The sequence below is a fragment of the Phasianus colchicus genome, chromosome 13 (genome assembly GCF_987193195.1).
Source record: "Phasianus colchicus chromosome 13, bPhaCol1.hap1.1, whole genome shotgun sequence".
In the NCBI taxonomy this organism is placed as follows: domain Eukaryota; kingdom Metazoa; phylum Chordata; class Aves; order Galliformes; family Phasianidae; genus Phasianus; species Phasianus colchicus.
In genome coordinates, this window is record NC_143448.1 from 3,363,461 (window position 1) to 3,387,717 (window position 24,257).

At 38.3% G+C, this 24,257-nt stretch overlaps 1 protein-coding gene and 1 long non-coding RNA gene across 8 annotated transcripts in view; one reads left to right on the forward strand and one right to left on the reverse strand.

Moving 5' to 3' along the window:
* The window catches only part of LOC149916117 (uncharacterized), a 109,119-nt gene that overhangs the window by 50,867 nt on the left and 33,995 nt on the right, over positions 1-24,257 (forward strand). The gene's annotated exons all lie outside the window — the stretch shown is intronic.
* Positions 1-24,257, reverse strand: part of SMPD3 (sphingomyelin phosphodiesterase 3) — a 112,881-nt gene that overhangs the window by 39,732 nt on the left and 48,892 nt on the right. The window contains exon 2 of one of the 3 annotated variants that reach the window (XM_090149873.1): positions 9,438-9,524. The exons of the other annotated variants lie outside the window; for them this stretch is intronic. The gene's annotated coding sequence lies outside the window, so the exon portion shown is untranslated. The remainder of the gene's footprint in view (positions 1-9,437; positions 9,525-24,257) is intronic. 3 annotated transcript variants of the gene reach the window in all.

Here is a 24,257-nt window from a genome sequence, read left to right on the forward strand (position 1 = left end):
GCAAGCAGCTGGTACTTGAATGCCACTACAGTGGCTGGGCAGTTGCTCACAGCCAGTAGCACATCCTGCTAACAACAGGCAGGTGGGCCTGTTTACTAGGATATATAGCCCTGTGTGTTTTGCCCTGATGGTATTATCTAGATGGAAATTGCAAAAGTTGGATTAAAGAAGATTTTTCTTCTTAATGATTAGCTTATATAAGATTATGAAAATTATGCTATGTTTTAAGTTGCAATAAAAAAGTGACTAATCAAGTGCCAAATAACAAATGCTTGGCATTTACTACTTAGCAAAGGCATTTTGGAGTGTTGATAGTAAGGAGAAGCCTTCAGATTTTTCTGAAGGATTTTTAGGACTCTTTAGTAGGACTCCTCAAAAGAGACTCTGGCATCTACAAATCATATGTTAAAAATAACTTCAACCCTGTGCAATTATGTAATTACTATTACACAAGAAAAACTGTAGGAGACTGTAAAGAAGTTATTCTCTTGTACTGCTTAGAAAGCTTTCTAAAATCCCTGATGATTTACATAATCACTGCACAGACGAGAAGGTTTCTTCTTGACAGCAGTCCCAAGGATACAGAGAACACTACTGGCTGGGGTATGTGAAGAGAGAGGGTGGACTGCAAACCTCACATTCCAGCTTGCAAGCAAATGACCTTTATGGTCAGAAGCACAGTTGGGTTGCAGACTGTAATGTCAGTTTGACCTCTGCTGTTTTAAAATCACATGCCAGGGAAAAAAAAAAAAAAGCAGAACTACAACAGATTCATAACAATATGCCTAATGACATGTTCTGTAGATAAATGTTTTCTGAAGTATACAATGACAGGGTGTTACAGCTCCTAGGGAAACATGACACCAAGTGACAGTTTGTAGAGCAGTCAACACCTGTTTGGTGATGCGATGCAGGAAAAATCGAGCCAAGATACCTCATATGCAGGTTCTGTTATGGACTGCAGCATCAATAAATTACAACATCAACAGCTGTCCAGAAAACTATAGAACGTTCAGCCAGAATGGCCTCAGAAAAACAATTATTCACGAACATACTAAATCTAACTATAGACATACTATGTATTAGTTCAGAAGAGGAAGAAAATTAATGTAAATAGAAATTCTTTCAATTGGCAGAATTACACAGCAAGTGCCATAAAGCAAATTGATTAAAACTGAAATCTCTTTTAAAAAACATTTAGCAAGAATGTAATTTCTTGTCAACACTAAGGATTAAATGATGGTTCAAGGCTGCATGGACTACTATCCCTCCTGTGCCTTACACAAGGATGGCACCTCTGAAAATCACGGGAGATCTGCTGGACAGTTTTTGTCCAGGTGCTAGCCCAGCTGTAGTGCAGAGGCAGCAGGGATGCACACCATCCACTTTATGCTATAAATGAGTAGTATTCTCACAACAAATGGTACAGCACTATAAAGACTCTGGTACCAGAGCACATTTTAAAACCGATATTTGGAGAAAAGAGAGGAGGGAATGGTGATGGGAGGGAATGGGGAATGGAGGAGGGGATATCCTTTAGTATTGCAGATAGAAGACATTGGCACATCAGGACCCTAATTAAAAAGCAATCTTCTTGGAAGTAAGATGGTATTCTGATTAATAAATCTTATAGATGAGTGAAATTGCAGTTTGCCACAGCTCTGTTGCAGAGTCGCTGGCACACATGAACAGGAACTTAGTTTCCTACTTGTTTCTTAGCTGCAAAACCATATGCTTGCTGGCGCCTTATGGCAACCCAAAGAGACAAGAGAGAATCATAAGAAACATGTCTTACCATCTCTGCAAAGTCTTGATGGGTGGGGGAAAGGCACCACGTGAGTCAGCTGCAACTTGGAAAACATGACGTCAGCAATGCTTCTCCTAATGCAGTGGTTCAGATGGAACCCAAAGCTAAAGTGCCTAATTCCTCCTGATGGTGGATATTACTTGGTAATCCAATGCTTTATTCATAGGGGCTTGAGGGATTAAGGGAGAATTTAAAATACTGCAGTGAAACAGATATTTTTTTATATGCTATAAAGAGGTAAAACACAGCCTCACTTAGCTGTTCTTATTATATTCTAAGTGTTTGAAGGCTAAAAAAAGACCTTAATTTTTTTTTTTTTATGGTGCCAGTATAGAACATCTCAACTCCAGTGATAACAAGATATCAGGTAGAAAGGTTTCAAAGATTTTTATGATTATAATTATGCCCAGAAGTGCACTTGAGACATCACAGATCAGAAGAGATGTTCCTAACTCCAACATAGCTTGCAAACTAAATAAAGGACAATAGAAGTTGTCAAATAATAGAGAAAGAGAAGGAAAACAAAGGTTGTAGTAATAAGGTTAGGCAGTCTAGAAATGGTCAGAAACTTTTTAACTTCCCTTTTCTCAGAAAACTGAATTACACTTTTGAACTCAGACAACTCAGATTTCTTCAAATGTACTATTAACACCTCAGCAGTTTTTAAAAATATATATAAAACACTGCAGGAACACAGTGAAATGAAATTGTGAAGTGACTGACGATGTGGGAAGCTCCTCAGTGGGTACTGGGTTTATTCATATTTACATAAATTCGTTACAGCTTGCTTTTCTTCAATCCTGACAATTGCTTGGACTTCAGAAGGAGCACATTTCTAAAACTGGATTACAGAAAAACAGTTATTGAGAATGTATTAAATTTTTTCCTAGTTTCATTTCACTGTTGTCAGCTGGTTATCATTTGAAGTAGAGAAACATAGCTTACAACAGTGCAACTGCTGCACCATATGAAATTGTAAAACTTAATGCTTGGAAGTGAGAATAGGCAAGGTAAGGATCTGTCTGCTTGTTCCCTTTTCCATATCTCTTCAGAATCACAATATAGGGGATATGGAGGAGAAAAACAGAACTCCCACACAGCTTGAAGGGAACAGACCAAAACAGAAAAGTGAGAGAAAAATGGCAGTGTGTTGCTTTTATGAGCATGGCATGCAGGCTCTTGTTCATTGATGGCGAAAATGCCGAGCTAGTGGTGGTGACTGTTGAAAAGTAGTGTTTTATAGCTGAGAAATTGCTCTATCAAGTAGTTAGTGTACTCATTGTTTTAGCTTCCATCAAAATAGGAGGCGTTGCTTTTGGAGCAGCCAATGTAATAATAATAAAAGTTTTTCAGACACTTGGGTTGAGTGCTCAAAAGGAGCCTGTGAACTATTGATGTCCCTCACTGCATTAGTAGAAGTTTCACATTTCAGCAGACAAGATGCTGTTAATCACAGCCTCGGTAGCTTAAGGTACCTCAACAAGGCCCGCGAAGCACTGACACCACACAGCTCAGTTCCAGCCTACCTGACAGGCGCTGAACCAGCAGTGCAGATGTAGCTCCGGCAGCTGCACCCCTGTATATGTCTGTGGGAGGTAACAGCCCTCCTCATTCAAAACAAGCTGGTTGTGGCTGCACTCCTGCTAGTGACCACAGCAGAGAAACCAGGCTTCACACTGTCATGGCATCCCATAAACCTTGCTCAAAATGCATGTTTCCCTACCGCAAAGCTGAAAAGCTGCTTGTGATCAGACTGCTCAGCATGCTCTGTGCTTTACATTCATGTGGCATGGCAACAGATTCTTATCTCCAAAAGCAAATCATGCCAAGTTGGTAGTCCCAGATCACATTTTCCCTGGCCAAGATGAATACCCACACAGCTTCTGCTATTCAAGTTAAATAGGATTAGTTTTTAAATTTTATATTAAAATATAAAGACAATTATATTAATGTATGGAAATATTGAAAACATCAAAGATACCTAAACAAATACAACTGATTGAAAACATTATAAACATTTTTCTCCCCTTTTTCTTTCAAAATGGGTGGGAAATTGGAACCAGTTCTTGCAGAAAACAACTAGCTTTTATATTCCTGTAAGCAACTTGGATTCCACCCTGATACAACAGATGTTACTTGCAGAAAACTTACTTTTGGAGTCAAAACTGCTGATGGGATATATCTTATCTTCCAAGCACAGAGGAATTTTTTTTTTTTCTTTACATACATAAACTGCAATGAATATACAGTCAATGTGCAGCTTTACTGAGGGATCCCAGCAGGCCTGACCCAAACCTCACCAGCCAATTCTAGGTTCTAAAACACACTCCCAAAACTTGGTGCATTCTCTGACTTGAATGTACCAGACCTGAACATAAACTGACTGGTTGGGTGCTACGTGGGATTACTGTCCTAGGTTATTTCATTCCACTCCATTGCAGAGGTGAGGGCTCACCTAAGAATCCTAACTCTGGAAACTTCTGTCAGTTATTTGGATTTCAGTGCCAACAGAAGCAGACTGTAGTATCTTAGAAGGGCCAGTTGCACAAAAGGACCTGGTTGCCCCTAAAACTGTGGCCATGCAATCTAAGTAACACAGTAACTAGTTGCAGCACAGTAAGCAAGGACATTACTTTGAAACATAGGTTTAAGTGCATCATTTTAGTAACTCTCTAAGGGCTTGATAATATATTTACATACACACATATCCTATATTTAAGTCCTAAACCAGAAGAACTGTGTTTTCTTATATAGGAGACAATCACATATTTCAAAATTATTAATTCTTATTTATGGCCTAGGAACTGGGAATCCAGTGGAAATGGAATCAATAGCAAATCCTCTTAAGGTTTAAAATAACAGCAAACATTTCTACAGCTTGAAGCTTTCCGGAAGGCTTTGCTATCAGGCAAGAAGTAGTCAAATAAATTCATCTGACCACTTGGTGATCTCACTCGGTACCTGGAAAGCTAAACACTCCCTTTTCTGAGCCCTTATTTGGTGTACTTCAGTAGTGAGACAACTGCAGCATGCAAGCATGTGGATCTGTGACACCAAGCTCTGTTTATACAATAGAAATAGAATGGGCTCTATTTACAAAATCACCTTTTGGTGTGCTTTAGCCTCATATTTTATAAGAGCTGGCATAATTCAATAATGGCTAAATAAATCTGGTCTTTGGAGATGGTTTGTTTAATGAATCTTAGAGAGATGGAACAATATTAGCTTTGGGTGTCCAAGAAACAATTGAAGATAAAATTTTTCCTGCTCATCTTTCACCTTCTAAAACCTACAGAGGCCTTACTGCAGCCATGTCTGGCCCATTAATTGTCAGGGGAGTATGTGCTGCCTCGAAAATGAAAAGCTGTTCTTTCTCAAACAGCACTTCAAGCCTTCAGGCTTCTGGTGAGTCCAGTATGGCTCGTCAGATAGAATTATAACGTCATCAATTCTCCCCAGAGTGTGTATTTTTATACTGTTGAAGTAATTCTCACCAGCTGGCAGAGAAGTTACTTTAGCCGACAGTAAAAGCCCAACACAAATTCCTGCCAATAAATCTCCATTCTTAAAAAAAGAAGAAAAAAAAAGCTCACCTAGAATTCTTACAATTATACACAAAGGAAATTAGAATACAACATAAATTAAAACACAGGTATCCCTATGAAGAAAAAATAGTTATTAGTATTTGTTCATGTTCTACATAAGGAGAATTCAAAAACAGCATTTGTGTCTTAAGCAGATTTCCACGGACAGCCCGAGATTAGATTCTCTAAGCACTGCTTTCCTGCTATACTGACAGTTGTGTTTCCTCCAGATTCACAGAGATCTAATTGTGTGGTGCCTATTCATAAAAGAATCAGCATTACTCAAACATCAACATATGAATTCTAAACTGTCCTCCAAGCACCTGCTATCAGCTCTTCTGATGAAAGTGCATGAATGCTACACAAGAATTCAAATTCAGTAGAATTTCAAGCTTAAATAGTTTGGAGATACATAACAACAACAACAACAAAACCCACTAGAGTGTTAAATAGCAATTTGTGTTTCCAAAAAAGAGAAGTAAACCAAGCAAACACAAAACCACACTCTACATTTGATTTTTTAAAATGTGCTCCAAATTCAGTGAAAAATATAGTTTTATTTCTAAGTCCATTTCACTGTAAGACGCTGTTAGACAAACGTACCGCTGTGCTTCTGTTTCTTCTTACAGAACAAGAAATAGAAGCAGATAGCAGTTTATGACTTTTCTTTAAAACACTGCACCCAATCAGTTTGTACGTCGTCTGAGAGAAAGTGTCTGTGTTCATTTGTTGCCAGCTTTACATGAAGTATGGATGGATTTTGCTCGGATATTACAAAGCTATTCATTTCTCAAGTACACAAATCAAATATTTAAGACCACAAGATCTGCTTGGCGATTTGTATTAAAACCACTCCTAAGCACAGAGAAGATTTTGGACAGGTTTATTCCCTGTTCCAGCTATGAAACACCGAATTGAACAGTAGTGCAGACCTGTTACCACTCTTCTTTTTCTACACTGGAGTCACCGTTCATTATTCTGGATACTTTTCAAAGAACAGTAAGTTTTATCTAGTAAGCAGCATGCCAAGAATCCACTCAGTATCCAACTATGCAACTCTGCTTCTATACGTTTCCAAATATGCTGTGCAGCACCTTTTTTAATGTTATTTGTCAACAAAATAGTACTCTTGAACAAAAATTCTAGACTCATAAGAATGCAAAACAGAAGGATTGCGATGTGTTTTCCAGTCATCCAAAACTTATTTCACTTTTTTTTAAGCATTGGCTTATTTAGAAAGCACTGATCCTTCCCCTGCCTTCAGAGACATCCTGACAAACCAGGAAACGAGCTCAGCATGTTCCAGCCATCTTTCTGTCACAGCACAGGAAGCAGCATTCAGTCACTAAATATCTTTGAAGTCTACAAACACTGATGTTTTCTCACACTCTGCACTAAATTGCCTAAAACTCTCCTTGTTTTCTGCTAGTGGAACAGACCTCAGCTCATGCCAGGGTGCTTCCAGCTTTTCAGGTTCCATGTCTTGAGATCCCTACTCCACACACATCTATGTGATATTGCGCACTAGTTGGTGGGAACCTGGTAGAACAAAGTAAAATTTCTACGTCTTCTACCTCTAAATAAGATATGAGCATAAGACAGTAGAAAAATTTCACAATGTTTGAATGGAAAGCACAGTGAACAAGTAGAAATGAGCAGCTACTGTTCCGCTGTGCATACCTGTGTACAAAGGTCAGTTTACCATTCCAGGGGCTTTTTATGCTTTTCCTTAAAAAAACAAAAAACAAAAAAGAAACCCAACAAAACAGTAACTTCAGTGCTGTTTTGTTTTTTGTTTTTTCCTCTGTTCTTAAATGCAGTTATAAAGACCAGGACCATCTACAAGTATTTTACTTCATGCCTCCCCACCTCCATTTTTTTAATGACTCTTGCAACAACAATGAAATATCAAGTTTTCCACACCCACAATGAGCAGCAGAAACAGAGTAACTTATTTGCATATTTAAAAGGAATCCCTGCAGTATTCTGGTATCATCGCCAGCAGATGATGCACACTAGATGCTTCTCTCAGCCATTAGCAGACCAATTTGTTTAAATATTTAGTATGCTGTCTAAAATTTCTACTGAGTCAAACTATCATCAGTCTTTTCATTGTGCCTGAAAGTAAAATGTTTAATTGAAGTAACTGTTACTTAAATCGCCAGAGGCTGTGTGCATGAATGCAAATACTTCCAGATTGTACATGTACTAGAATACAAGACAAGTCTAAAGAAAACAATTTTTGAGAATGGGAAGCTTTGACTCCTAAGTAGGCCTGGGCTCACCCCATAAACAACTTGGTCTCACTATTATACCTAGGATGCACAGCAAGCATCCAGAATTCTCCCTGTTGCTTTCACTCAGTCCACTAAGCTTCACTGTTTCACCTATTTAGCAAGAGGACAAGACCACAAATAAATACTGCTATTCTAGTGTGTGTGTGGGGGGGGGGGGGGGGAGGGGCAAACAAACAACACCTGAGCATATTAAAATTTGGTCAAAATATGGTCAGTAAAACAAACAAACAATAATAGATATTTCTTTTTCACCCACCAGATTTCTGAAGCATACTCAGAATGTGTATAACTCCATTTAATTTGACATAATTTGCTTTTAACAGTCTCTGTACAGTTAGTTCCACCACCACAAGTTAAACAGAGCTTTGGTTTTGTAAGACCTGCATCAAAATAACTGTCAAGTTTGTTCCATTTCCTGGAGCACATGTACAGCCTGTTACTTGCAAAAACCACCCTGAGACATGCACAATTCCTATACACATTAATTAGGATTATAAATGTGCCAAAAAGTATATCATTTTAACTGTATATTCTCTGTTAGTATGGATGCCTAAAGCTGAAAATGCCTTAGCTTCACCATCCAAACTGATGCAAAAAGTCTTATCCTGCCATTTAAGTAAAGCTCATTTTGTGCTGTGATTCACTTCACAGTCCAGTATTTAAAGAGCCATTTTTTTCATCAGAAATACAGGCTGTCATATGTCCAACGATGTCATCTTGGAAGTGAAGCTGTTTCAGCACTGAAATGGAATAGTCTAGTGTAGATGTGCATTACTTCTTTCATGCAACTGGACAGCTGCCAAAGAAAGAGGTGCAACTCATGGAATGCCACATTTAGGACTCTTAGCATCTCTTTGGCTCTGGGTTACCCCACGCTGTCACAGACCAAAATTGGAGAGTCTGTGCTTTGAACAACACAGCTTCAGTGTAGATAGCAACTACCATAATCTGAGGGACAACATGATCGTTAGTAGCTCTTAGATGTATTACTACCTCTGCAAGCTGCCCCTTGCCCTTGCTACAGTTTTCAGGCTGCAATTACCTGAACATCACTAGTGGAGATGCCACTTGCTTGTTGGCATTGCTCATACACCTGATTTGCCCATAATATGGCTACTCTCTTAAATAAATTGTGCTCGTGAACATAATGCATACTGGGGAAGTAACAGAGCTGCGTTAGAATGATATTATTTATAACATGCTGATGATTACGTATCCCAAATTTTATAAGATTTGAAGTGATACAGAAGGAACATACTGTTAGTGTCTTACATAATTCACCCTTGAATAGTTTCTTAAAACAGCATCCCTAGGATGCCTGCTTTTGAAGTTTAACGAGGTATACATAAAGAGAGTAATAATTATAATGGGGGTGTGTAATGAGCTTCACCATCAATGGGAGTCAAAGTACAGCAGATTTTTTATCTCAGGTAATTACTGCTATGTGCAGTAAATGCACCAGCAGAACTGATGAAATTCAGGTTTTGGATTACTTGTGACAGAAATTCACAAAAGAGAGCTTCCATTTTTGTAAGTATCAGGCAGGTGTTAGGCTGATAAATTGAGGACCAGGAGACTACAGCTTTGTATACTGACAGAGCTGTAGAGCAGAGCACAGGAAGCAGAACTTCAAATTCCAGTGTGCCTTGGCTACATATCAGTTCCATAGATGCAACTGGTCTCTCGTTAAGTTTGTCAAATTTTCCATTCAGCTTACTGCAATACAGTCTAGAGAAATAGCTTCCTTACCTGTGTATAGCAGACTGCTATCACAGAAATACCACAGACCAGCATGATCCACAAACATCACGGTTATGCTGAGGTGGATGACCTTTCCTGGGGAAGAGAAGGCATTTACCTGCGAGCCATGTTCAGTTGCTCTTGAGGTTAATGTCCAGAAGAACCAGGAAGTTCCTGATACCCTGTGGCCAGAACAACCAGGAAGTACGCAGATGCATTTTGCTGTAAGTGCTGTCAGTCTGACCAGGGCCAGGGCCATCGAGTTTGTACAGTGTGCTGATTACGAGCTTCATTCTGGTTAAAAGGATTATTAATATGCTTTGATGGGAAGAACAACAGGGAAGAAACTCCTAAGGCTGGCACATGAAAGATTAAGACATCGTATCTTGTCAAGGACAAGAAATCCTCTTGCTAAAAAAGAAAATATGAAAAAAAAAGTTTTGCGCTCTGTTTTGTTGTTGTTCTATGTTCTATTTTTCTCAATGACAGTCTTTTTGTATTTCAGACAGTCTTATACATTCAAATAAGTCATTGTGTGACTGAGATCATGCCAAAATTACTAAGTTGTTATCCTGAATTACCTGAGAATTGCGATTGTCTCCAGCAAGGCAATAGGCCCAAGCAGACAAGCAGACCAGGCTTGTACGCTCGCTTCCAGGTTAGGTGAAGTAAAGCAAACAGCTCAACACAGGGCAGTTTGAGAACTCCTGCCAAAGTGAAGCTGCTGTTCATCTTTGAAGTAATCTCTTAGTTGTTTAAATGCAGTTTACCAATTTCTTTTTACTACAACACAGGATTTTATGTACTGTAACGTTATCTGGAAACAGCCGGAACAGCAACAAACAAAAGCACTAATTCTGTGTCTGCTGATATTTCTCAAATGCGAAGTAGGTGCCTCCTTTTACCAGATTCTTCTCCCAATTGCAAGCACTCGAACAAAGAAGTTTTGGGGAAATCATTGCTTTTATTATCAACATTGATCTCTAAAGGCAAATGTGTCCTGGCTGTTCATTATGGTTAGGCCTTCATAAGATGTTGGCATTTATCGGCTACATTACAGCTACTTGCTGTACTTCTGTAACACACCTACTTGTATATTGCATTTATACAACAACTGTCCACTGGAAACTGTTAAATATTTGCTGTAACTCAGGATCCGTGTTTTAAAGTCCTTTAGTGAATCCACCTGCACTGGTTCTTGGTTACAGATCTACACAGCTCATCTGTGAAATAATTCAGCCAAGTCTAAGCCTTTTTCATAGAATCATAGAATGGCCTGGATTGAAAGGGACCACAATGATTATCTAGTTCCAACCCCCCTGCTATGTGCAGGGTTGCCAACCACCAGACCAGTAGACCAGTTTTCAAACTGTAGCTGTGCCTTGGTAGAGGAAAAAAAAAGATGAAAAACCTCAAAATTTGTATTGCTCAAACAGAACAGCCTCTCATTACCTTACACGCCAGAATTCAACCCCAAACGTTTCTCTAATGCATTGCTGTTAGGGGAAGGTTTGGAAAGCTGATCTAACAGAAGGCTCTGAGGGCTTTGTAGAGAGAAGTTGCTATTAGAAGAAAAAAATCCCAAATACATACAACAAACAACACATCAAAACAAGTTTTCTGAATGTCTGCTTACACAAGAACATAAGCAACTTTCCACCAGGGCTCAGAAAAAGACTTTCTTCTGTAATCTTGGGGTAGATTATCTTACAGAAACATGCTTAAAAACACAGATTAATACTCACCAGTACCACTACTATACTTCTTCATAAATGTCAGAGTCGAGAATTTAAATAATACTCTACGTGCCCACTTTTATTACTGAACATAAAGGCGATGCTACCTGCAGATTATGTTAATACTACAGCAGCTGAATGCCAGCTTCTGTCACCAGGACACGAGAGACTTGGCTGCGGGTGTCAGATGCCACAAATTCCTCCAGAGGAAATCTCATATTACTGACACTTCTCCCTTAATTTGATCACACTTCAAAGAAAAGCGTGTAAAAAACAACAGTGAAAAGGCTAACAGGGCAGCATGCAGAGAAGTTAAACAGAATTCAATTAAGACAGCTTGTACATGACACCTGCAAGCTCAAACACTAGGAAGCATTGAGACAAATGACTCAATCCTCTCCCCACTGGATTTCTGAAGTATAGGGACAACTCACATGAATCTGAAGTAAATATTCACCTACAAAACCCTAGGCTTTAGTATGAAATACTGCAAATAGAGAGAAATAAAATGTCCTCAGCACAGCGTGTAGAAGGCATTATGAAGTGTGATTATATTCAATTGTGCAGCACGACCCTTTCTTAAATTCCATTACTGCAGAAATTGTCCACGTGGGCCCTTGCTGACACTAACGCACATTTCAGCGTCCAGTATCAAAAGACAAATCTGAAGATTGGTCAACTTTTTTGTATGGGTGCATCTATCATTCTGGGAAGGCTCTGAGTGAAAAAGGAACACCTGAAAACAAACAACTTCTGTATGCAGACATCTAGCTCGAAGAACCACCTATTACTACAAACCCCTGGCTTTATTTGGAGGGCAGGATGATGGTACACTTAAAATTGTGAAAGCTCAGAATGCCACTGATCAAGCTGTGCCAGTTTGTTCTATAAGCCTAAGATTTCAGTGCCCAAAATTCTCTATATAAAAATATGTATTTTCAAAAGAGAATAACCTCAGGAACAAGGCAGAATGATCAACAAACCACGCATACTTTTCAGACCTACTGTACTGATAACTTGGTTATTTGGTATGTTAGTGACTAACTCCTCTTATTATTTTTAATTCAGTCTTCTCTCCACGCTGCAGTATAAAGAGCAGGGAGCTTCTCTTCAGCTAAATTTTTGCCTCTGTTTTACAAAACACACAACATTTCATGCTAAAATAGCATTGAAAAAGAACTCTACCATTAAATAATTATTATGAAATACAAAAATCACATTCAAGCACAAGCTAACACAGGCTTCACGCTGCAGCAAGTTTCCCAGCCAGGCAAACTTTCCCATTTCAAAATAGCACTGTCATCAGCATACACAGATATTCAAAAACAAAACGCGATCGTACTGTGAATACCCTCAGTCTCTCTCTGTTACCTACGAAAGAGCTGCTCTCTGTCTGAAGCAACACACTTGAGACTTCACAGGAAGTACAACATGCAGGAACATTCATCAGCTGTAACTCTGGCAACCACAGGGAAAACAGTTGAGTAAGATTATTGGATATTGTGCCTCATGTGAGGAAGCTGCAAGCTGATGAGGTTTAACTATTGTAATTTCAGTTTCACATGGGGAAGTTAGGACAGACTTAATTCAATGAAAGAAGGTCTTATTTATGTACAGATAAGCTAGGTAATGCTCCCATCAGATACTCAAAGTAACCAGAATGGAAGATGTGAGACTTCATTTTCTGTTTTGTTTCACAGTACAAATCTGTTAGCCCTGGCTTACTGACTTATTAGCTATTGGGCCTGTTAGTTCCCCTTTCTCTCCCCCTATAGCCTCTAACAGTATCTTTGTTTTCCTCAGAAGAATTCTTTTAATCACTCCTATTTCTTCATATTTCAGGGAGTATGTCTATTATTATTGTTACACCACGGAAATTCCCCAAATCATAATCATCAACAAAAGACAGCCATTCCCACAGCAGGAAACACGAATCTTACAGTGTTCCCCTCACCCTCACTTTTTTTCCAGTTTTCCTTTCATGCAGGCAGGCATCTAAGTACTGCTTGCACATCTTTTCTCTATCCGTTTCTAGTTATTCAGCATATTAGAGCTTTTAAGGTAGCACTTCTACCTCCTCCTAGATTAAAAGCCATACCTTCAAGTCATGCTAAAATAAAGACAAATATTAGAGCAATGAATCAGAGGTACATCTCATCACCATCTTTCATCTCAGTGGCAGTTGTAATAGCAGAATGAAAAACTGAATGAACTGTCAGGACAGGACCAAAAGGACAACTTTCACAATATTCTAATACTGAAATTCTGAATAGCTCTCATTACATTTTTTTAGAAGCATCTGTAGGAAAGATTTCATGACCCAAGAAAGGACCAAGGCAGCCAATATAGGACAAGGCATCAACTCATAACATTCTAAACTTGCTTCACTGTTTCTGACATCTCCATATCACATATGGTTCAAATGTAAATGCAGCCCTGTCTCTGTGCCACTGCTGAATGCAAGCAGCTGAGCCATGGTGATCCAGAAACTGCTGAGCAGCAGCAGGAGCTGGACAGAAGCACAGTTGTGATGTGCTAATCAAACAGCTTCCCTTGCTGAGATCACTTAGTCTCTGGCCCTGTCTCTCACCCATTCACCCCGTAAGCCTTTAGGAAAGCAGTAACCATCTATCTTGGTGACTTTGATGAACAAAGTACTTATTCATTATATAAGATTTGCTATTAAAAGTTATATTCCAGACTGATGACATTCAAAACTGACACATTTTCATCAACATAATTAATGTTTGTTGTATTATCACTCAAATAAATACTGGAGGACAACACTCAGCTGTAAAATAGTGCTCTTCATCCACAGATCAGTGCAAACGCAGCTGGGAATTCAGCTCTTGTGAATGGGTCATCAGCATGACTGGCATGTTAACATCTCAGCCAAGGAGCAACACTTAGAGGCATTCTTTTAAAGGTTAATGAAATGGCTCAATATGTACTTCAGCAGTGATTATTTCTAAGAAACTAGTTAAAGACTCACTTGAATTCTAATTCAAGTTACAGTTCAATCTGAACAGTTAATATAGGCGTTGCCTGATTGTTATGAATATACGCTTATTCCTGCTCCTGTTGCACCCTGCTTATTTTTGTCCAAATTAATTGCATATGGTGTTTTAAATTCACTGAGAAAGAACACAATGCTCATATATAATGACTAATCCACTCTCAGCTTATTGATTCTAAGTTCAGCGTCACTACGTCAGTTCACATGCAGAATATGTGAAATGTGTGCTATATTGGTTCATGGGGAAAGCTCATACCAATAGCAGCCCTAAGAATTTAGCTTTACAGTTGTATACTGCTATTTACTTCATTTTACATTAATTTAGCCACACTCTAAAGGTTTTTTGTTTGTTTGTTTTTTACAATATACATGCACATAGAGCCCAAATATCCATCTGGAAGCATTTAGTATTAACAGATTTTTTTATTAATATATTACATTCACTGTAAAGTCTCCCATTGGAGTCCTTGAGGAATTAAAAACAGAGCAAGTAGCATCAGTTCCAAAGATCTAAAAAACAAAATAAAAAACCAACACCCATCCAGGCAGCCTATTAATAAAGCTTTACCTGAGCTACAGCCGCATAAAATTTGGAGATGACTAAAGTTACCAGCTAAAAGTAAGTGAACACATCTTTCTTAGGCACATACCTTCCTCACCCTTTCAAGATAAACCAACTTCTTTCTCCTATAAGTGTCACTGCAAACCTTTTGAAGATAACACTTAAATTATCTGAAAGTGCACCAAAGCTAGCTAAATAATATATGGAATGAACATAAGGAGTCTGTGTACTTAACTCTCTTAAATACGTTCTTTTTAAGAATATATTTATGATAAACAGCCTATCTTGAATTCTAAATTTTCCATTACTCAAGTACATACTGCTTGTAACAGTTCAGTTGATCAGACATCCTCATTGGGAATACAGAGTTTTAGCCAACAGCAGATCAGCAGCCACATTTTGAGTCTTTCCTTCTGCTATTTAACTGTCACAGTGCAGCTTTTATCCACACATTTCCATGAGCAGCTCCTGTTTGAGCAAGAGCGAGCTGTTTAACTCCAAAGACAGAATCCACCCACCCATTTTGAACAGGGGCAGATGATGACACTTATGCCAGGCACTAATGACACTGAGAGGACCCAGGGCAGGAGCTGGGACACTTGTCAAAGAATGATCTGGAGCACTGCAGAACTTGTCTTCAAGACGGAACTTATTCTGTACCATGCTACCCGTGCTCATGACTTTCCTCACCTAAGACTTCTATATGAAGTGATAAGTGTGTAGGTGTGCATGAACTTTCATTTATGTACTTGCATATATTAACTCTGACTAGTAAAACTATTAAGCTGTTTTATAATTGTACAGATAATAGCTGTGGAAAAGAACTGGTGTTGGTATTTTTTGCACAGGTGTGCATTTTAATATCACCAGTCTATCCTTCTCTATTGTAATAAGTGTTCCAGTGAGTGATTTCTTGTATTCAGACAGTGGGAAAATATTTTTATTTTATGATATAAAATCTTCCCAAAACCAGCAGAAAGTAATTAAAAATAATCACAAATAACACGAAATAAAATAAACCATCAGGAATTTATCTTCTGCCTGTAGAGATGCCAAGGGAAAAAGGACCAGTGGAAGATGAAACTCCCTCCTGAGTAAATATCTTCTGGGGATGAATTCAATATAGAGTGCATCCCTGTGGATTAAGAAACTTCAGACACATGTAGCATATACTTATCTGTTCACTTTGTCCCAAGTAGGAAAAGAAAGATACACTAACATAGAAACAAAAATGTAACTCTTTCCAACACATTAAGGAACTAAACAACTGCGTGCCCCTTTTGTGGCTCTGAAAACTACTCCTACTAAAATCAACTTCAGTGCCACTCTAATGGGTGCTGATCTGCATACTGTTACGGTAACACATGCAGGTTTTTCTCAGAACAAAGGATGCTGCTTTTCCCAAATTAACTGAAATCAGCTCACTGAATGTCGCTCACCATGTAGAGTTGTATTACTAGACTATCCTCTCGGAACTGTCAGTCACCCATACTGAAGGTAATTTATGACATGCAATGAAATGTTCCTCACAGTTCAAAATGCTAAGAGCTGTGCTTTAGACAGCTGTTTTTCAATACCCTCTTGATCCTTTCCAAGCTAGTAGAAGGAATATATGCTGTCTGTGTGCCAAACCTGGGGCTTGTTTTTGCCTTAAGAAACTTAGCTGGTATTAAGGCTCAGTCTTCTGAATTCCGTACGTGTTTGCTTTTCTTTCCCCTCACAATTTCTGTAGAATTTCAGTCACTTAATTTTCTTCTTAATTAGAAGTATTTTCTACTTTCAAGTTTTGGGCAGTTCTATATCTTTGTGTTTGGTGAGCAAAGGTATATATATAAAAAAAAAAAAATTCTGTAGGATTTTGTGCAGCAGCTCTGTTTCTCTCTCTGTTGCTTGTAATTGTGAGGGCTTTCTATTTGATAACCCAGATGGTCCCTTCTAGTCTTACATTCCTTGCAAAGGACACGAAGTACTGTGAACTGATGCCACACGGTACAGAAAAATCACTGTTTTATTTTTAATATTGCACAATTATTATTCAAGTTTTTGTCTTATTAGTGTAGTTTCAATAAATGAAAAACGGTTTTCAAATGAATTTTGTGTTAAGAATGTAAGCACTGAAATCAGAAAATTAAGCTAGCTCTAGCAGACAACAGAGGTACGAACGCAGCATTTCTTTCCCCAGACCTGCAGCAGAATAGGATTGCTGAAAATAAATGCAATCCTGAAAATACAGGAAAGAAACATTTAATGTGATAATGCTAAAATAGTTACTGACTTATTTTTTTGTAGAAGTGAATGTTTCACAAATACATGAAAAGCAACCTGCTGTCACTGATCTACACCTTATCTTGAAAGGTTCATGTTAACAAGCATAGTCAGGTTCTGACCTCACAGGAATCCTTTACATGGCATACAGCATAAACAAAAAGCAAAACTGATTTTTAAAATGACAGAAGGGAATGGCAGGCCCAAGATTAGCACTTGCTCCTGTGCCCATTTCAGATATGCATGGTACTAGGTATCAGGACTAGCAAGTACTTTCAGATAGATAGCCCTCACCACTGTAACACATTCACATACATCTGTCAACAAAACACAATTAAGTTCTATAGGACACAAGCCAACAGGGCATAGAAATTAGGAATAAACTAATCAGGAAATATCATCAAATGCAGTTTGCAATAAAAGTGAAGATGCCGACAGGAAAATTTAATACATTACTATTTATGTAACAACAAGGAACCAAAGCACTACTGCCTGTTAAGCATCTCCTTCAGAATACACTGCTCACCACTCATCCTATTCAGACATCTAGATCAGCTACCAAACATTCATTATGGCTTCCTTATTACTAAGGATGTGTTTCGGAAAGCACAGTTTGTTTGTAAGCAAGTAGCTATTAGATTAGAAATGTTTGTCCTGAAATTGTGAAAACAGCATGACGCCTTATCAGAGACTTTCCTATTGAAAAGCCTTTCTAAACCACCTTTATTTTCACACGAGAGATTTTTAAAAGCCACAAAGAACAGTTTGGTACTCAAATACCTTTAAAAATGTCTTTGACAGAAGCCACCAGGGAACTCATTCAGTATTACAGCTCTTTTTCCATCACTACAAATCAGAGCTTTGTTTCTCTTCTACAAAAACAGCAACACAGATTTGTGCAGTTTCTCAGATTTAAGAATGAAATGTGAACCTCCTTACATAGAAAGCATCAGAAGTGGAATTTTCTGATCTCCATCCCACCTTGCAGGATTTGTAGAACTTAATGCACCAGTTGTCAGCAACAGTAACAACCTATCCCAACTGTCCAGATGTAGTTTTGCTGAACTAGGTCAGCTTAAGACCTAGAGAAATAATTAAAAAGAACAAGAAAAATTCTTCAGGAGTCTGTAATAAATGGTAGCAAAGGTGAAAACGCAGCAATCAGCCAACTCAAACTTTGCACCAGTAAGAGAATTGTTTGCAAACTTACATGGGGAAAAGGTAACGGGCTGTCACACCCACAGTGAGCAGCTGCTTTGCAGTAATAATTACTTACTGTTAGGATCACTTTCCCTCCCCATGTTTGCTCACTAACGAACTGCCTGATGTGAAATTCCGTAACTGGGCCAGGATGGGATTTACAAGACAATAATTTGGTTCTCTCCCTATAACTCAGTAACTAAAACAATATCACCCCAGACTTTGAAATGCTGTTGTTATATACGCCACTGAAAACAGTGACAAAAAAACCCACCCAACTGTTTCAACACCTTCTGCAAACCAAACAAAGATATGAGTGAAACATTCATCATAAAGCAGAAATGAACGTTTTATATAGTCTGAACTATTAGACATGAATTTATTTTCAAGGTTTAACATCCCCTTTGGATTGAAACCAAATATAATGTACAAGAAATCCACTTTCAGTATCAGCCTTTGAAAACTGATCCAGTTAACTCTTCAATGTTCCTACTGAGTTGGAGATATTTTACACTAGTCATCTGCATAAAAAAAACTCTATCCACGCTGACCAGCCATCACTTGCCTACAGAACTATGTTAAGTGAGACCACTTTCAAAACTGTTTGTGAAATGAGTTTCTAGAGTCAAAAGTGAATCCTCACTGGGAGCAAGGAGTATAACTACCGCTAACACATGCAGCTACCATGTGATACAAATACAAAGAGCAAGCATGACCAGGAGCTCATTTTGAATCTCAGGAGGCCAGGAAGCTTTAATAGAGGCAGGAGAAGCAACCTTTTAAAATTAATGTATATATATATTTATGTTAATATTATATATATATATACACACACACATATATATGCACATAAAAGGAAAAGACTAGGCTAGTCTGCTTTCCATGTGTGTACATAAAAGTCACAGAAGTAGGTTTTTACATAGAATATATAAGTGTTATAATATTTACATACACGCATCATTTTTGCGACCTTTCCATTTGCAGACCCCCTAAAACAATTTAAAAGACTGCTCCAGGAAGATGCTTCTCCCTTTCTGATTCTGATTTAAGCCTGCTAAAGCAGCTCTTTTACATAGTTTATTCTGTGGTTTGAATCTACAGCCAGAAGTAATAGATTACTTTTCAAGTGGGAGTCTAACAAGAAGAAATACATTCTGCTCAACCGTTAGGAAGATCATACTGAGGATTCTGTAAAGAAAACAACATCTATCAAACTAGTACTTAATCTGCAATAATAGAAGACTAAATACTCCAAACACATGAATGTTTTTTAAATGGGTAATGGGTGTTCCAACTGCAGTGAAGATCAGCTTTCATTCAGATGAAAGTGTGAACTATTCCTCAAATTTATGCTTTATTAAAATGAAGTTTGCACAGAATTAATAATTACACACAAAGTACAGAAGTCTGTGTGAAATCAACCATTAAAGAAGTATGTGAAGGAAGAACTAATGTGTTTGACACAGCCTTTTTGTGACACTAATCTCCTTTACAGTGGAAGTTCTTGCAGCATATGTGAGAGAAGAGTCTGACCACAAGATCATTAACATATTGCTGCCACATCTTTCCTTAAAAAGAGAAAAAAGAAAAAATCATCATGTTTCTGTATTCTGAGACAGACTGTGCTCCCTTATATCTAATTACAGGAATGCAATGAGTTGTGATTCATTTTCATATTTCAGTCTTTTAAGTGTGCTCTCAAAATGGTATCTAATCTCAATGTGCTTTATTGCTGTATTATTCTATTGCCCAATAGAATAAGGACTAAGGGGAAAAAAAGACAAAAGGTTATTTTCTGAGGATGTCCTGAGACAAGCAGAGAAACTGACTGCAATGTAATAGAATCTAATATATTCTCACAGACACCTGAAAGTCACTTTGTTGAAGCCCAGATGCCTAAAAGAGAAGCAGAGAAGACCCCTCTGAAATTAGACCCTTTGGTTTCCTGGGCAGTTCATACTGAAAGCTACCTTTAGAGTTCAAAATTCAAAATAGCTGATAACATGCACAAGAAACTAGCTGGAATTAGCTTCTTAAGGACGTTCTCTTACTTGGTTAGAATTCTGACAATCATCTCAGACCTTTACACAAAGGTCTCTTGGCTACCACAGGCTTATTCTTCCAGTGCAGACAGGCACTGACACACTTAGTTTCAAAGGAAACGAGCAGAGCTCAGTTAAAGACTTTTCAAGAGCACTCACCTAGGGAGCTATTCTCAGCTGTAGAGTTTCTGGACTAGGTAAAGACAAAAAAATACTGGAAGTAGAAAATAGAGAACAGGACTCCAATCTGTGTTCCATCTCCGAGACACTGTGTTGCTCATTCCTTGTGTCCTTAACGCTCTCTAAAGAATCAGTGGGAGAAAATGACAGAGCAGAAATACTTGAAGAGTTCTTACAGTATTGGTCAGGGCTGTAGTGCCAGTAAGGTGCTGGTGAACAGCCACACTTGGCCCAATTGGCCAGGACAAAGGTCAGAGAACCAGCAATACACAATTCACCTTAAAAAGATAACAGAAACTTGTATTCAACAGCAAAAGGCCTTTTCTAATGCATGTATAAACTAAGGAACGTTTGAATTATTGAGGTATGTGCTCCTGATGTAAAAACTTTGCCACACAGATAAGCACCAGATGCTAGATTTGAATCATAGAATGGCCTGGGTTGAAAAGGACCACAATGCTCATCTGGTTCCAACCCCCTGCTATGTGCAGGGTCTCCAACCAGCAGCCCAGGCTGCCCAGAGCCACATCCAGCCTGGTCTTGAAGGCGTCCAGGGATGGGGCATCCACAGCCTCCCTGGGCAACCTGTTCCAGTGCCTCACCAACCTCTGTTGCACTCAACTCCAGATTTAAAGCTGGCTCTAACATTCTTTTTCTTAGCTTTCCACATTCATAGTTGCAACTTTCTAACATTCACTGTCTTTCCCTAACATATTTGTTCTAATATTTTCTTCCAAACCGTACTATAAATACAACAGCATGAGGGATTATATCAAAAGAAAGTAGTCATACAGGCTGAATGTTTGTGCTTTTACAAGCATCTTTAAAATACAACCTATTAAAATGTAAAAACACGTAATAAAAAGGTGATTCATATAGTACTAACACAGAACAAAAACAGACATGTTTGTGAAGGGGTGAGGGAGCAGTGTTACAAAAAAGACCAACATACAGAATTTTTCTCTGAACTGTGTTGTTAAAGTGAGAGAACACTTAGAAGACAGACAGTATAAAAGAATCATAAATGAGCAGTCTCAAAAAGGCAAAGGCTTGCTCACGTCCTAAGAGACATCCGTTGGCACAGAACATACACTGATGTGTGGAGCAGTTAAATATTCAACATGTAGCTTCTGGGAGGCTGCGAGTTTCTCTCACCACAACTTCTTGTGTATTCTCTCACTGTTGTAACTCATGACTTAGCAAAGCCTGAACTTCAGGTCACATAATTACCAGAATACACTGATGTGTTATTTAATTTGGTGAATTCAAAGTTTTCCTCTACTCAAATGCTACATCAACTTCAGTACTCAAACAGTGAATTGGTGAAAATTGTTTCAAAATGAAATTAGCTGTCATACGTTATACTGCAGAGAAAAAAAATCTAAACTCTTCAGTGTCAAATAAAAGGAGTAGGAAGTAGAGGGAAACAAGGAGAGGAGAACAGAACAGTATATTGAAGTAACTGGATTGGCAGTTTTCTCAGTATGATCGCTAAGGCTTTTGAGGAACAAAGGGGAGTTTAAATTTAAAAAAAAAAAAAAAAAAGCAAGGCAACAAAGTTTGGCAGACACCTGGTGGAGGTTCTTCCTCTGCAGAAACAATAGCCTGAATTTGAATTCTTGAAAATAGCAAGCAACAACAACTGTCTTTCTATGACACACTGCCCTGCTTACATACATCATTCAACTAAGCCACAAACAGTCTAGAATCCTCCAAAAATAACATTGCCTATCAGAATCCATTTAGACAGCTGCAGTCACTGCAGAAGGGAGAAGAATGCTGTAAAATACATCAGCTGAAATGGAGTTAAAATTTATCTGGGTTTGGGTAATAAGTTACAGGGCATTTTCCAGAAAATAGAGAAAAATACTTTCACTTTTAAACATTTCACCTGCTGATAGCAAGGCTGAAAGGCTCTGGGAAAAAGCTCAGCATGTTTCCGCGATCAATTGATCGAGAGCTTTCAGAATCCAGTAGCAGAAAAACCAGGAATCTTGACAAGAGCCCTGCAATCAGAATGCTAATGGAACACATGTTGCCATCCAAGTACAGACAAAAGAGGCAAAATGCTATTATTTGTTATTAACAAACTCTGCGTGCCTGGATGTCCCTTTGTGCAAACAAACACATGCACAGCTTTAAGGAAAATACAACAACTGAAGTATAAGCATAAACTGTAGCATTAATGCAAAAGCAAACAAATGACAAAAACAAAACAAACAAAGCACAAAATAAACAGCATCAGCTCTCCGTGCCAGCTTACAACACAGCAGACACGGAAATAAAAACCTGGGATAGAGTCTGCAGCCTAAATTTTGTCTTTTGTTTAAGAATTCAGCAGCACAGCCTTCCAGTTTCTACACATTCTTGTTGAATTGTCTTACATTAAAAAAATTCTAAATAAAATAAAAGGTGTTTAATAACACCTCTTACATTTCCGGTAGCCTTTTTATGATAAAGAGATCGCATGTGATTGCACTTGTGCTGCTCATCTGCTTACACTGACCACATTCTATGCTGCATCCTTCTATTTCTTCAGCTCTCCCATTCAAATTTAATATCACTTTTACTTCCACTATTTTTCATTATTTATGTATTTCCTTCTCTCACTTTCCATTACAACCCCTCATATTTAATTGAGCTATCCCTGTCTATTCATGTGGACTGTTACATAAAGCTCCAGTTTGCAAAGTCAGGTATATATATATATTGTGAATAACAACACAGTAGAAGTTACATGCACATCAGTACCGACTGCCCAGCAGCTCAATTGATTGTGCTGTTACTGCTGCATATTAAGTTTTCCCAGATGAGCCGCATTAACATTCTGCATCTTAATTCATGAATACTGTGAATAAACCCTTCATAGCCACCTCAGTAGGTTTAACAGCATTACTGAAGAACAACCTTAGAGTGACAATCAGATAAAGTTTCCAACTACTCTGACAACCACCAACATTACTGGTGAAATTTTAGGCACTGGTATTAAGAGAAAATCTCCCTTCCACCCCCTCCCCCCCCAGTAAAAAAAGAAAAAAAAAAAAAGAAAAGTAAAAGAAAAGAATAGAGCTATCTCATTACCAGTATCAACATAAGAGATTTAGCCATTTTTTCCTTTCCATTTTACCAGTAAACAAGTAAGATCTGCTGGCAGCAGTTACCAGACAGCCTTCCCAGCAGCAAAATAAATTAATCAAGCAGCACAGAGACCTGACAGGGAGTGTCATAGGAAAACCTGAAACTGCTTCCCTTTAATATCAGCAATTACAAGCACATGATAGAGGTCTTAATTACCTTATCAGATATAGAGTTCAGCCCAAGCCTTTTTTTTTTCTTGGGCAGTAATTAAGTATGGTAAATTTTATTCTTAGATTTTAGAATTGCATGGGGATACTCAACAGGCCTTACTGCTGTCTTGGGAAGTTCTAATCACACAACTCTGCCGCACTGGCTTTAAATATTCAAGAGATTCCTATGAGAGCATCCCATTGCCAGTTTAGTATGACTGGCCACATTTTTATTACAACGTCCACTGCCAGCAGTGGATTAGCATCAACTAACTGTGTCCAGCTCCTGTGTCCTGTTCTCTTTTTGCCAGTTCTTTGACTTCAGTTTTCTCCTTCACTCTTCCTTCACAAACCGCAGCTTATTTAGCAACACAGAAGCTCCATTTTAAGTATATATTGCAGAATTTAAGCCTGAAAGCAGCTCAGCACATTAAGATTAGCCCAAGCATACCCAACGATCAGGCTGCAAACTCCAGGGCTCTGGTCTTTGACCAGATAGATCCACTAGAGGAAAACTCAAGTGACCATCTTCTGAAAGCAT